The following is an 11,490-nucleotide window of genomic DNA, read 5'->3' on the forward strand; positions in this document are numbered from 1 at the left end:
ATTTTTGCTTGCTATAAATACTCCTTGTATAAGTTTTTGGCTTATAAGTAACTAATACTACCAAACACGTACACTGAACCAATATAATGTGTGGTATGAACGACGAAACAAAAAACAAACGTTTTCGAACCTCTTCTAGGTTCTTCCTCAGGTTCCTTTAGCTTTTTAGCTAAAGGAACCTGAGGAAGAACCTAGGTTTTTGTTTCGTCGTTCGTACCACACATTATATTGGTTCAGTCTACGTGTTTGATATATAAGTGTGGTGAGTTGTGAGTTTTTTAACTAATACTACATTATGCTGAACTGTTAATAGGTCTAAATTAAAACTTATTTCAAATGCTTTAGAAACTATTTAAAAGGATTCTGCACAAGTTTGCACAATTATTATTTTTAATACTTTTCAGAAAGGCTCTTCTCATTGCTATTTTATATTCTGCCCCAAAAATTAAAAAGGGTCAGATCACTGAAGAGATTTTGCAATTATTGGAAGTATCATCACATATCTAAAATATATCAGATGATGAATATACTGATTCCGAATAAATGATTTTTTTTAAATATCCATAATGTAGTTATACTTTGTATTCATATTTATGTTATTATTGAAATAAAGATTTTTTTGTATTTTACTCATTTTATTTCATATACCTGAAGAAAAACAGATAAATTTTTGAAACAATAATTATTTCTCCTAGATTGTAAAAATACCACATTGTGCCTTAGTTCAAAGCTGTTGCATTATCATTTATGGAAACAAACTGAACATTGCAGTTCCAAATCTTCCAGCAGCTTTTGAGTTTCCCATTACAGTGGCCTCTGGAGAAAGAAGCTTCTCAAAATTAAAAGTGATTAAAAATTACTTGAGAATGTCAATGACTCAAGAGAGAATGAACCATCTAGCACTATTATCAATTAAAAATGAAATCACTTGCTCTTTGGATTATGGACACCTTATCAAAGATTTTGCATCAATGAAGGTTTGAAAGTCAATTTTTTGGCATAAAATTGCTATTACTAATGTACTAATAATACAAAAATATAAAATTTAACAAAAAAATCATTATTCCTTTAATAAAACACATAAAAAACAAAAAAAACATGAAAAACAACATATTAGGTATTACTGCTATTTGCATGTAGTGCCCAATAAAGTTGGCATAATACAACAACAGCAAACTTCAGCAAAACACTACTTAGTTTGGGTTTGAAGGGATAATGTATAAGGAGCATGCATGGTCATTGCCATGTCAGTAACAGCTACTAGGGCACTAGCACCAGTCCTGATCTGTCACTGCCTTAACTGCCATGTCACAGTAGCCTATGCTGGTCACAAGTTCACCTTTACAGGATTGTAAGACTGGTGTATAATAATTTTGACTTAAAAGAGCTGAAAGCATTAGATATCTATAAATGATATGGAGAGCTAAACCTATAAATAAAACGAACATTGGGAATGATTTCTTATAGTTTGAGGTCACTATGAAATCCCTTATAATTCAGATATTTGTTTGGAAAACAAATTATTCATTACAATTATGAGTAAAAACATTTGTATGAAAATTTATCATTAAACATCAAATATGTGCATAATGCCAGAAATTCATGTAATATTGTCTATATATATCTTAATTAGAAAACTTAACTTTGAAATATTAATGACTTATCCACTAGTAAATATACTAGTGGATTTGTCATATTGTCATTGTATTGCTTTATTCATTTCATCTAAAAATTTTTTCAGAATAGCCATCCAAATCAAAATAATACTATCAATATAAATTGAGTATTGTTATTGTAAACTCTACTGTCAATATATCTTAATAATTAATCTTATATCATTTTTACAATTCTTAATAATCAATCTTTACTTTCTCGGCTCTGTTATATATAACAGAGGAAAAGTATGGCAATAGGTCAAAAAATGTTCTTCCAAGTTTTTACATTTTGGACTAAGGAGACCTTGAAGTATCAAGAAATTCAAGAAATTTGGGGTTTTCTGTATGTGTGGATGTTAGTGTGTGTGGGGGCATGATTTTGTTCACCCTGTTTGTAGCTTAATAACTTCTGTGCTTTTTGTTGAAAATTTCTGAAATTTTGCAGGGAGGTTTATGTAATATGGGGGATTGATACTATTAAATTTTGGTTGTTAAAGGTCGAGGGATGGGGAGATAGAGGGGAGTTGTTCATATCTTGAGTAGGGTCAGACTTAATGATGATTTTACTCATTATTAGGATTTACAATTTTTTTTTTATAAAATCCACCCCTACCCTCAAAATTAAGTTTTTTGTCATTTTATAATAATTAAAAATATAAAAAATTTTAAAATGAAATATCATAGATGGTGCCACCAAAATTTTAAATCTTGCTGGGAAAGTTAAGCAACTCATTGCTGATTTTTACAGACTAATAAATATTGAAGCTGTTAAAAAGAAATTTGTATATGCTATTAAATTTCTTTTGGTTGTAAAATCTACTTATATCAAACTGAATGCTATTTTCAATTTCAATAAATAAAATATGTGAATTCTGTTTGTCAATACTAATTAGAAGTATACTATATAGCAAAACATTATCTTTTTAATATAGGCTATTTTTGACTCTGTATGTTTGTTAAGAGTATTATAATTGTTTTCATGATATTTACTCAGTTATTCATTTTAATTATAAAATAAAATTTAAAAAATCTGATAAATTTTGTTATTTATAATTATAGATAAATAAACTTATGTTCAATAATATTTACAGTGTCTTGAAGATTTTCAGATTTTTTCTGTATTTTAATGCTGCTCCTCAATTTTTCTTTTTCCTTGAAAATTAAAACAAATGTTTTAATTCAGATATAATATATAATATTTTTATATTAATATCACAATTAAAAATAAAAACTATTATTAGTTTTTCATTAAATAATTAATAGAAGTTAATATTATTAATTGATGAATAACATAATTTTATTTGATTAACCCATGGGTTATCTGTATTTAAAAATCAATTCGTGATTGAATGCAGATTATCCACTGACTAACTTGCAATAATCAACTTATCTGTTTTTCTTTTGTCTGAATCTTAAATTTTATATAATGTTACTTGAATTAATATAAAACAACATTATACAACTGTAGAGTTAAAAAATAAAATAAATAATACAAAATGGTAATGAGACCATCTTTAGTTCAGATTCCATTAGCAAAATGACAAAAATTAATGCTGTTATATCATAAACAAGGCAAATCATTGTATACTGTTTTATATGTAAATAATTACAGATGAACCTGTCTGTCTTGAATATTATGGAAATGAGAAAAAAATTTGAGATAGACAGATTTCAAGATATAGAGGTTCCTGAACATGTTCCTGAAAAGTTAACTTATCATCAAAATCTATACCAAAATAACTGTAAGTTTTTTACTTAAATTTTTATTAGTTAGGGTATTTATCTGTGTTACTTTTACCTGAAAATTGTGTTTAAGTTTATCAAAATAAGTATTGTTAATTGAGCATCTGGAAACAAATTAATTCACTTTCTATTATTTCTAAAGAAAAAATTTATTTGGACTTCAAACAATTCATATAAAAGCAGCAACTAATAACTGTAACACAGTTAAAATGAAAAAAATTTATTATGAAAATGAATGTTTTCAACTGTTTCTAACTGATTCTATGTAATATTTTTAACCATTAATTATTTTTACATGCAATAAATTTTTACTAATTTAGAATTTCAAAAACAAAATATTCATAGAAAAAATGATAATATACATTTTAACTGAAGAGCACAGCTTCTGTCAATATAATTGTATTTATGTGTTTTTTAATTTCATATTCAATAATGTCATTCATACTACACATATACAGTAGAGCGTCGATTATCCGAATCAATTGAGGATTGGGGTTGTTCGGATAACTTATTTTTTGGATAACCAATTATGTACGAAAAAATATATTAATTTATCCTGTGTTGAAATTTTTCTCCATTGCTTGTCGCTTTGCGTTGAATTTTCGTCGATGTTAAGCCTAACGAAGACTATTGTATCGTTAAAAATTATTTTTTTATTTTGTACGAACAAAATAAATATATTGAAAAATATAAAAACAATAAAAAATTATACTTCAGAAGTTAATTTAGTATCAAAAACGTAAAATATTTGAGTAGCCGAAGACATAGCGAAAGATTACAGCGCCACAGCACTGGCGAAAATTTAAATTTGTCGACTGGAATTCCTTCGGATAACTGACATTTCGGATAACCAACCTTCGGATAAACAATGCTCTACTGTATTATCAAGATGCCTCCTGGTATAAATTATATTATAGGTATCCCTTGCTTAACACAGTTTTGCTTAATGCAGGATTTGATTAATGCACAAAATTAATTGTGGCAATCCCTTTATATATGTGGTTGAAGTTTTGATTAATGCATTTTACCAGCTGTTTATACTTAACCTAGATAACATATTTGATTAATGCGATTATGATATATACAGTAGCATCAAGAGCTTAATTAACCGTGTTAATCAAGTAATACCTGTATATTATATTAAACTTTGCCAATTTAAAAAATTGAATTTAGTGCAGTTATTTAAATATCTATGATAATTATTAGAAATATTATAATAAAACATAAAATATATTTTATAACTATAACCATACAGTATATACAACAAATATATGATTTTATACATAAATACATAGCTATATCATTCAAAGTAGTCTAATTATAAAATATCTTCTTCAAATTTAACTTACACATATACACTCACCTTTATTTTTTCGTCTGTTACGTATGTATCAAACATTTCCCATTGAGTAGCATTTCCAACAAAAATGGAACAAGGTGGAGGTTCTGTCTGCAGTGAAATATTCTATGAAAGAATAAAAATTAAATGTTTTAATTAAAAATTCTTAAATAGATTATTTTCATTCTTGAGCTTCTCACAAGAATGGAGATAATATGATCAAATATTTTTAATTTAAAAGAATAAATTACTTGAGAAAATAATTTAAAATAAATTATTAAACATTTTAGAAAATAAAAAAGCCCAGCAGTGAGTAGCCTAACTTTCTCGGCTGTTATGAGTTTTTATTTTAAAAAATAACTTTTATATTATTTATAAAATAAATAAAATTGTGTGTGGCATCATCTGTTATGAGATTTTGTTATAATAAAAAATTTATTACTATAAAATGGCAAAAAGCTTAATTTTGAAGGTAGGAATGAGTTTTATAAAAAAAAAAGTATAGATATTAATAATGAATAAAATCTTCATTAAATCCTACACCTCTATCTCCTCAATCCCTTGATCTTTAACCAACAAAATTTAACAGCTTCAATGCCCCTCATATACAAGCCACCATGCTAAATTTCGTTTCATAATCTTTATCCCATCCTGAGATATTAAGCGAAATAGATGTCCCCTCACACACACATTTAAAAAAATGACAAAAAAATTTGTCAATTTTTTTACTTTTTTGGATTCAGATCATCTCACAATGTGGAGATTTGCAAAAATTCAAAGGGTCAAATTTGACACGATTCCAAATCTTTCCCATGTTATGTATACTTAACAGCCAGGAAAGTAAAACTGAGTTAAACACAGTAATTTATTACTCATATTTTAGTAAAATTAATGATTTTTCTCATGCCTTTTGTTTTTTAATAAAGAAAATGAATTGAATATATTTTCAGGAATAATATAAAAAAAGGATCCTACTGTTAATTAAAATCATTCAAAATACAGTAAAACTCTATTATCTAAATACAGTGGGTGATCAGTTAACGAACAGTTCGGATAGTGAACAAATCGAATAACGAACACTTTCACAAAATATTTTTATGATCGGATAACAAACACTTTACTGAACAAACATAAAAAGAAGTGATGGAAAATAATGAATACCGATTGATTTTCCCTTGTCTTCGGGTAACAATTCGAAACCTTTCGGAACACGGGAGAAGTCAACATCAATGCTCAACCCGACACTGATCGGATAGTATAATATCCCTCTGAATTTTGAAACTCTCACTTGTAATTCCACCTTTTTGTTTACCTTTCTGACAAATAATTTTTTATAGTATTCATGACTGTCGGATGGGCACTCATTAAGTTTTGCATCGGGGTTTATTTATGAAAGGTGAAAGTTTAACTGTCCCATCGGATATTCATTAACGTTTTAATACCAAATTTCAAATTTCCTCCTGGCCTTTCATTTAAATAATTTTTTGTTGGCTAGTTGATTTCTGTTCTCTGAATTTTTGTAAGTGCTTTTCTGAACTTTTTATTTAAAAAAGAAACTGATAATATTATGGAGCCTAAAAAAAGAAGTGTCAAGAACTGTGCTCACCATAGAAACCAGGTAAAAGATAATAGCCAAGGTAAAAAGTGGGCACAAGATGTCTGATGTTGCTAGACAGTATGGATTGAACTGGTCTGCAGTTAGCACAATCTTAGCTATGAAAGATATATCAAGAAGTCTCAAGCTACTAATGGAGTAATGAAAATCACATCTGAGAAATAAAGAGTATTTTAGAGCTCATAATGAAACCGGAAACTGATCTGACGACAGAAGAACTCCAGGAATGTCAGAGCAACGATCATCCAAGTGGCATCCAAACCAGAATAAGGTTAATGGGTTGGGGATCTCTACAATTTCAATAATATTAATTGCTTCCGAAAAATCCTGAAGAAAAGAGAAAAGCAATCGACATTGGACAGATTCTTTAACCCCCACAAATGAAAAAAACATTACTAATAAAAATGCAAGACTGCATATATATGTATTTTTACTATTACATTTAAATAAACTTAGTAAAAAAGTATATATTTTTTATTTTTGGAGTCTTCAGAACGAATTAATCAAATTCCCATAAAAACCTATGGTAAATCAATAATCAGTTAATAAATAATTCGAATAACAAACAAAGTCTTGGAACGGATTATGTTCGTTAACTGATCACCCACTGTACTTGGATAACTTGACATTTTTCTACATTTTGGGTTCTCTAATGTATTTATTATTCTATGGAACATAGCTCATTAAGCTGACGTTATCAATAGGTAAAGTTTCAACTTGATACACATTTGACATATTTAAAAAAAAAAAAAAAATTGAGCAACATGAGTTGTGTAACTTTACTGGCTGTTATGAGTTTTTTATTTAAAAAAAACTTATATTATTAAGCAAAATAAATTAAATTGTTTGTGGTGCACAATGTTCAGTTGAGTTAAACTCACAGGTGTTGATTTGAGCTCACTCAAAATCCATCATAATGGTAACAGGTAGTAGGCTTGACTTGATATTTTTAAGCTCACTTAATGCTTTGGTGTATGTTTCTGTGGATTTATTTGGGAGAAACATGTAAACTATTGGGATAATATCATTGAGATCATTGAGCTTAATCACATGAATAGTGTATAATTGATGTAATAGAAAAGGAGCTGACTTAAAGGTTCCATCTAAAACCATTGGTCTTTGCTCTTCAATAATTCTAGTGAATGTGAAGTTAAAAATATCAAGATTCAATCATTATTAGGATTGCTATCATACTGCAAAAAAAAAAAAAAATGTCGCCTTTAAAAGTGTTTTGAAAACTAGTGGGTGTCTCAAGACCTACCAAGGATAATAATTTTGGAGGTGGAAGATTGCTTCTGTTCATAGTATGTTGAATCATACACATAATTTATTAATACACTTGGTTTTTTGTAAAATGGTGATGGTCTAACAACATAATGTAAAAAAAGCCAATATAAATTAAAACTTACTTCAACATAAAGATTACTAATAGAAAAATCAAATTCAGTAAAAACCAATGTTTATGAAGAAAACAACTTAATTTTTTGGTTCAAAACTAACTACAACCATTGATAAGTTTTTATTATCACATAACACAAATTAATTAGTGTTAATTTAGCAATTTATGTATTTGTATACACAGTGCATTGGGTTATATAATATTCTGTAAACTTTGTTTTGCTACAATAATTTAGAGATTCATTCTGTTAATTGCCATGTTTGCCATTGTGTTTACTCTTTGAATGGCCTGAGGAGGAGTATAAGCACCCAAAATGTATTCCAATATTAATAAAAGTTATATTTGAATAACTTGAGCCTTTTTTCCACCTCATCCTGATGTTACAAGCTCTCACATTTAGCTATGTTTTGATATGCTATTTGTTTTAATTTGTATTTGAGGCTAAAATCATACTTATTTTAGTTACTTAATGTGTTGTATTGTTAGTAATTTAGCTGCTGCAGGACCTGAAATCTGATGGCTAGACTGTGCTATAATCTGGTGTAGAGTTTCAGTACTATCTGTAGTTTGTTCCTTAATCTGCTCAATAAGTACGTTAGCTAAAACATTAGCCATTGAAAACAGGTGATTACATGTATTTACTTGCTATTTATTCTATTATCACAATGTGACCTCTAGCTGGGCATCTATTAGTATGATAGTTATTGACTTCCATTTAACTTTGTATGCATCTTTTTTCTCAATCCTCAAATGTTAGCAGGTTACCTCCTTTCTGACTTTTAATGTAAGTTTGTGACATCACTGTTTAAGTTGAAGAAGGAAAACTTAATCTGTGAATAATAAGACAAAGCAAAAAATAAATGTTTAAACACAGGAAATTTTGTTAGAGATTTGTAGTTCCTGCATACATTGTCTTAACTTTGTGGTGACAATTTAACCACTCAACTCTAATATATGTGAAATCATGTAATGGTCTAACAATCCCAACAATATCATGTAATGGATATATAACCAATTCATGCATTCTAAGCCTACATCAGTGTAACCAGATATCTAAGATTTTTAAATAGCCAATCACAAAATCTAGCCCAAAAGTAGCCAAAAATTCATAATCATTTTAATATGAAATGAAAAAAACCAAAATTATGTTCTGCTCAAATAACAGAGTGAAAGGTTTACAGACTCCCACCAAAACACAAACCAAATTTAAACACTAAACCCACAAGAATATAATTTAAGCCTGCTTTCTATTTGCATTTTAACTGATAAAAGAAAAAACGTCATAACCTTCTTCATCTAAATAATGATATCAGTTACAAGAATTATCAAATATGGTCTGAGATTTGTATGTACTTTTTCAAAAATAATGCAGATGACTTTTTTCTGGACTAACCCTTTAAGCCAACAACTTTCAGTAGCCACTTGGGGGCAACAAACTGTCCTATGTCAAAACTGTCTCCAGCAAAATTCCTGGGGACAAAATTGGCAGCAGCAAAATGATGTGGAAGCCTCAGCAACTTCAAATGAATTTGATTTTATAAATTATTTGTAAAACACGCATTTTAATACCATTCCTTTATGTAAATTTTAACAAGTTGTAAAATTCAATTTTTTTTAAATATAAAAAACATTAGAGTTTTTTTGTTTGTTAAAAAATAACAGTTTTGTTTTTTAAAATATAAAAGAAATTGTTACAAGGAACTTATTAGGGTCTGTACCCAAATAATTTTACCATATTGGTACCCATGCTTGTTATCAATTTATAAATTACACTAATTCAAGAAACATGTTAATCAAGGGATTATTACATAAGCAACTTTTACTAAAAATTAATTGAAATTTTTATTTTCCTATCAAATTAATCTATAATGTTATAAAAAATACAGAATTTTTAAAGTATTAATTATATTGAAGGTAATACTAGTTTAAACTAACAAAACAAAGGCATTTTTCTCACTTTGCAAAGTTTAATATTTGTAAGACTTGCTCTATCATGAAAATTAAACATATTTCTTAATTTTGTAGTTTGTACATTATCAAAAGAATCTCCTTCATCTGCTTCATCATCATCAATTTCAAAACTTTTTCTGCTTAACTGCTGATCTAAAAAAAAAATCAATATTAATTAATGATAGATATTATTATATCACCAAATGATTGCCTAAATAATCGGGCTATAACTCTGCTAATTTAATAATTAATATTAAATTTAACTTATATTAACTTGCTACTAGAGATAGATGTTGGGTGCCATCTCTTAACTAAATTAATAATTACAATTTTTAATAATGTATTAAAAATTGTAATTATTAATTTAGAGCCATCTGGAAGAAAAGGGCAGGGCTTGAACCCACAATCTCCGCTTGTCATGTGGTGTGCTTGCCAGTTGCAGGTTCAAGCCCCACCCCAGGCAGTTCTTTTCTTCCAAATGGCTCTAAACTGTTTAATAAATTATTAAAAATTATAATTATTAATTTAGTTAAGAGATGGTGCCTAATGTCTACCTTTAGTAGCAAATTACTTAACATTAATTATTAAATTAGCAGAGTTATAGCCCAATTATTTAGGCAATTGTTTGATGATGTTTCTATATACATATTGGACTTGCGATGTTTGTTATACTTGTAAACATTATTATATTGATCAATTCACACAAAATAGCAAAGAATAAATTATTATTAATTCAATATTATTAAAAAATTAAAAATTTGATTAATAATCAATATATAGGTGATCAATTTGAGACTGAATATTTATTTTTTTTCAATAACTCATGACTGAACAATAACTTTTGAATAACAAGTAATGTAAAACATAACTTGGTCCATGACAAATAGGAATGTCTCATAGAAGATGCTGGAAGTGCCCCTGTTAGCATTCAGACATATACTCACTCAATGCTCCATACTGGCAAATGTGACAATCGGGCATCATATTTGTGCCACTGCCCAGCTGGTGGAGTGGCATATTTTATAAATAATGTATGTCAACTGTTTCAACATGAAATAAAGAATTCTTCTATTCATATTTCATGCTCATCTTTTCATTTTATATGGAGATATTCCACATAATGAGTTCAGTCCTGAATGAATCATGATATATCATGAACAAACAAAAAATAAATAAATAAATTTCAAATATTTTAAAGTTAAATATGATGAAGTAGCCAGTTAAATGCAGTTTAAGAAAACAAATTTTATTTAAGTGGAAAATATCAATTTATCAGAAATATTCATTTGAATATTATCATACTAAAAAGTTATCATGAGGATTATATAGATACAGTTTCAGACAATATAAAATTATACAAATATTAGAACCTTGCTTCTGACTGTCTTCAATGATTCAACCATGCTGCTTTGAGATGCTCTCTATGTCTGTACTCAATTCTTTACAAAAACATCAGTTATATATATATATGTTACCGCTAAAGCTCGAAATCCGTTAATGTGCGCATTACCTAGCTAATCTGCAGATTAACTAGGGTGATCCGTTAAAGCTGCGAAAATTATTCCATTTCTCAAATTACCTAGGTAATGTTCAGATTATCTAGGTAATCTGCAAATTACCTACTAGGCACTCGGTAAAGTGAAAATAAGATTTTTGCTGGAACAACAGCAACGTTTCTGTACGCTTAAATTAACATAATGTTATTTATTTAATTTTCAATATCTAAAGAATCAAGTTAATACAATCAACAAATTAGTTGATTGAATCAATCATCAATCAATTAAAAAAA

General features: G+C 27.9%; 1 long non-coding RNA gene across 1 annotated transcript; it reads right to left on the bottom strand.

The window, feature by feature from the left end:
• Positions 1–2,772: 2,772 nt before the first annotated feature.
• On the bottom strand, positions 2,773–9,872 carry LOC111639116. The gene is made up of 3 exons (XR_002759018.1): positions 9,709–9,872; positions 4,762–4,863; positions 2,773–2,807 (listed from the first exon to the last, which is right to left on the bottom strand). It is a non-coding gene; the product is annotated as an uncharacterized LOC111639116 (long non-coding RNA).
• Between the last annotated feature and the right edge of the window lie 1,618 nt (positions 9,873–11,490).

The sequence above is a fragment of the Centruroides sculpturatus genome, unplaced genomic scaffold (genome assembly GCF_000671375.1).
Source record: "Centruroides sculpturatus isolate CEXI.00-Female unplaced genomic scaffold, Cexi_2.0 scaffold1129, whole genome shotgun sequence".
NCBI classification, from domain to species: domain Eukaryota; kingdom Metazoa; phylum Arthropoda; class Arachnida; order Scorpiones; family Buthidae; genus Centruroides; species Centruroides sculpturatus.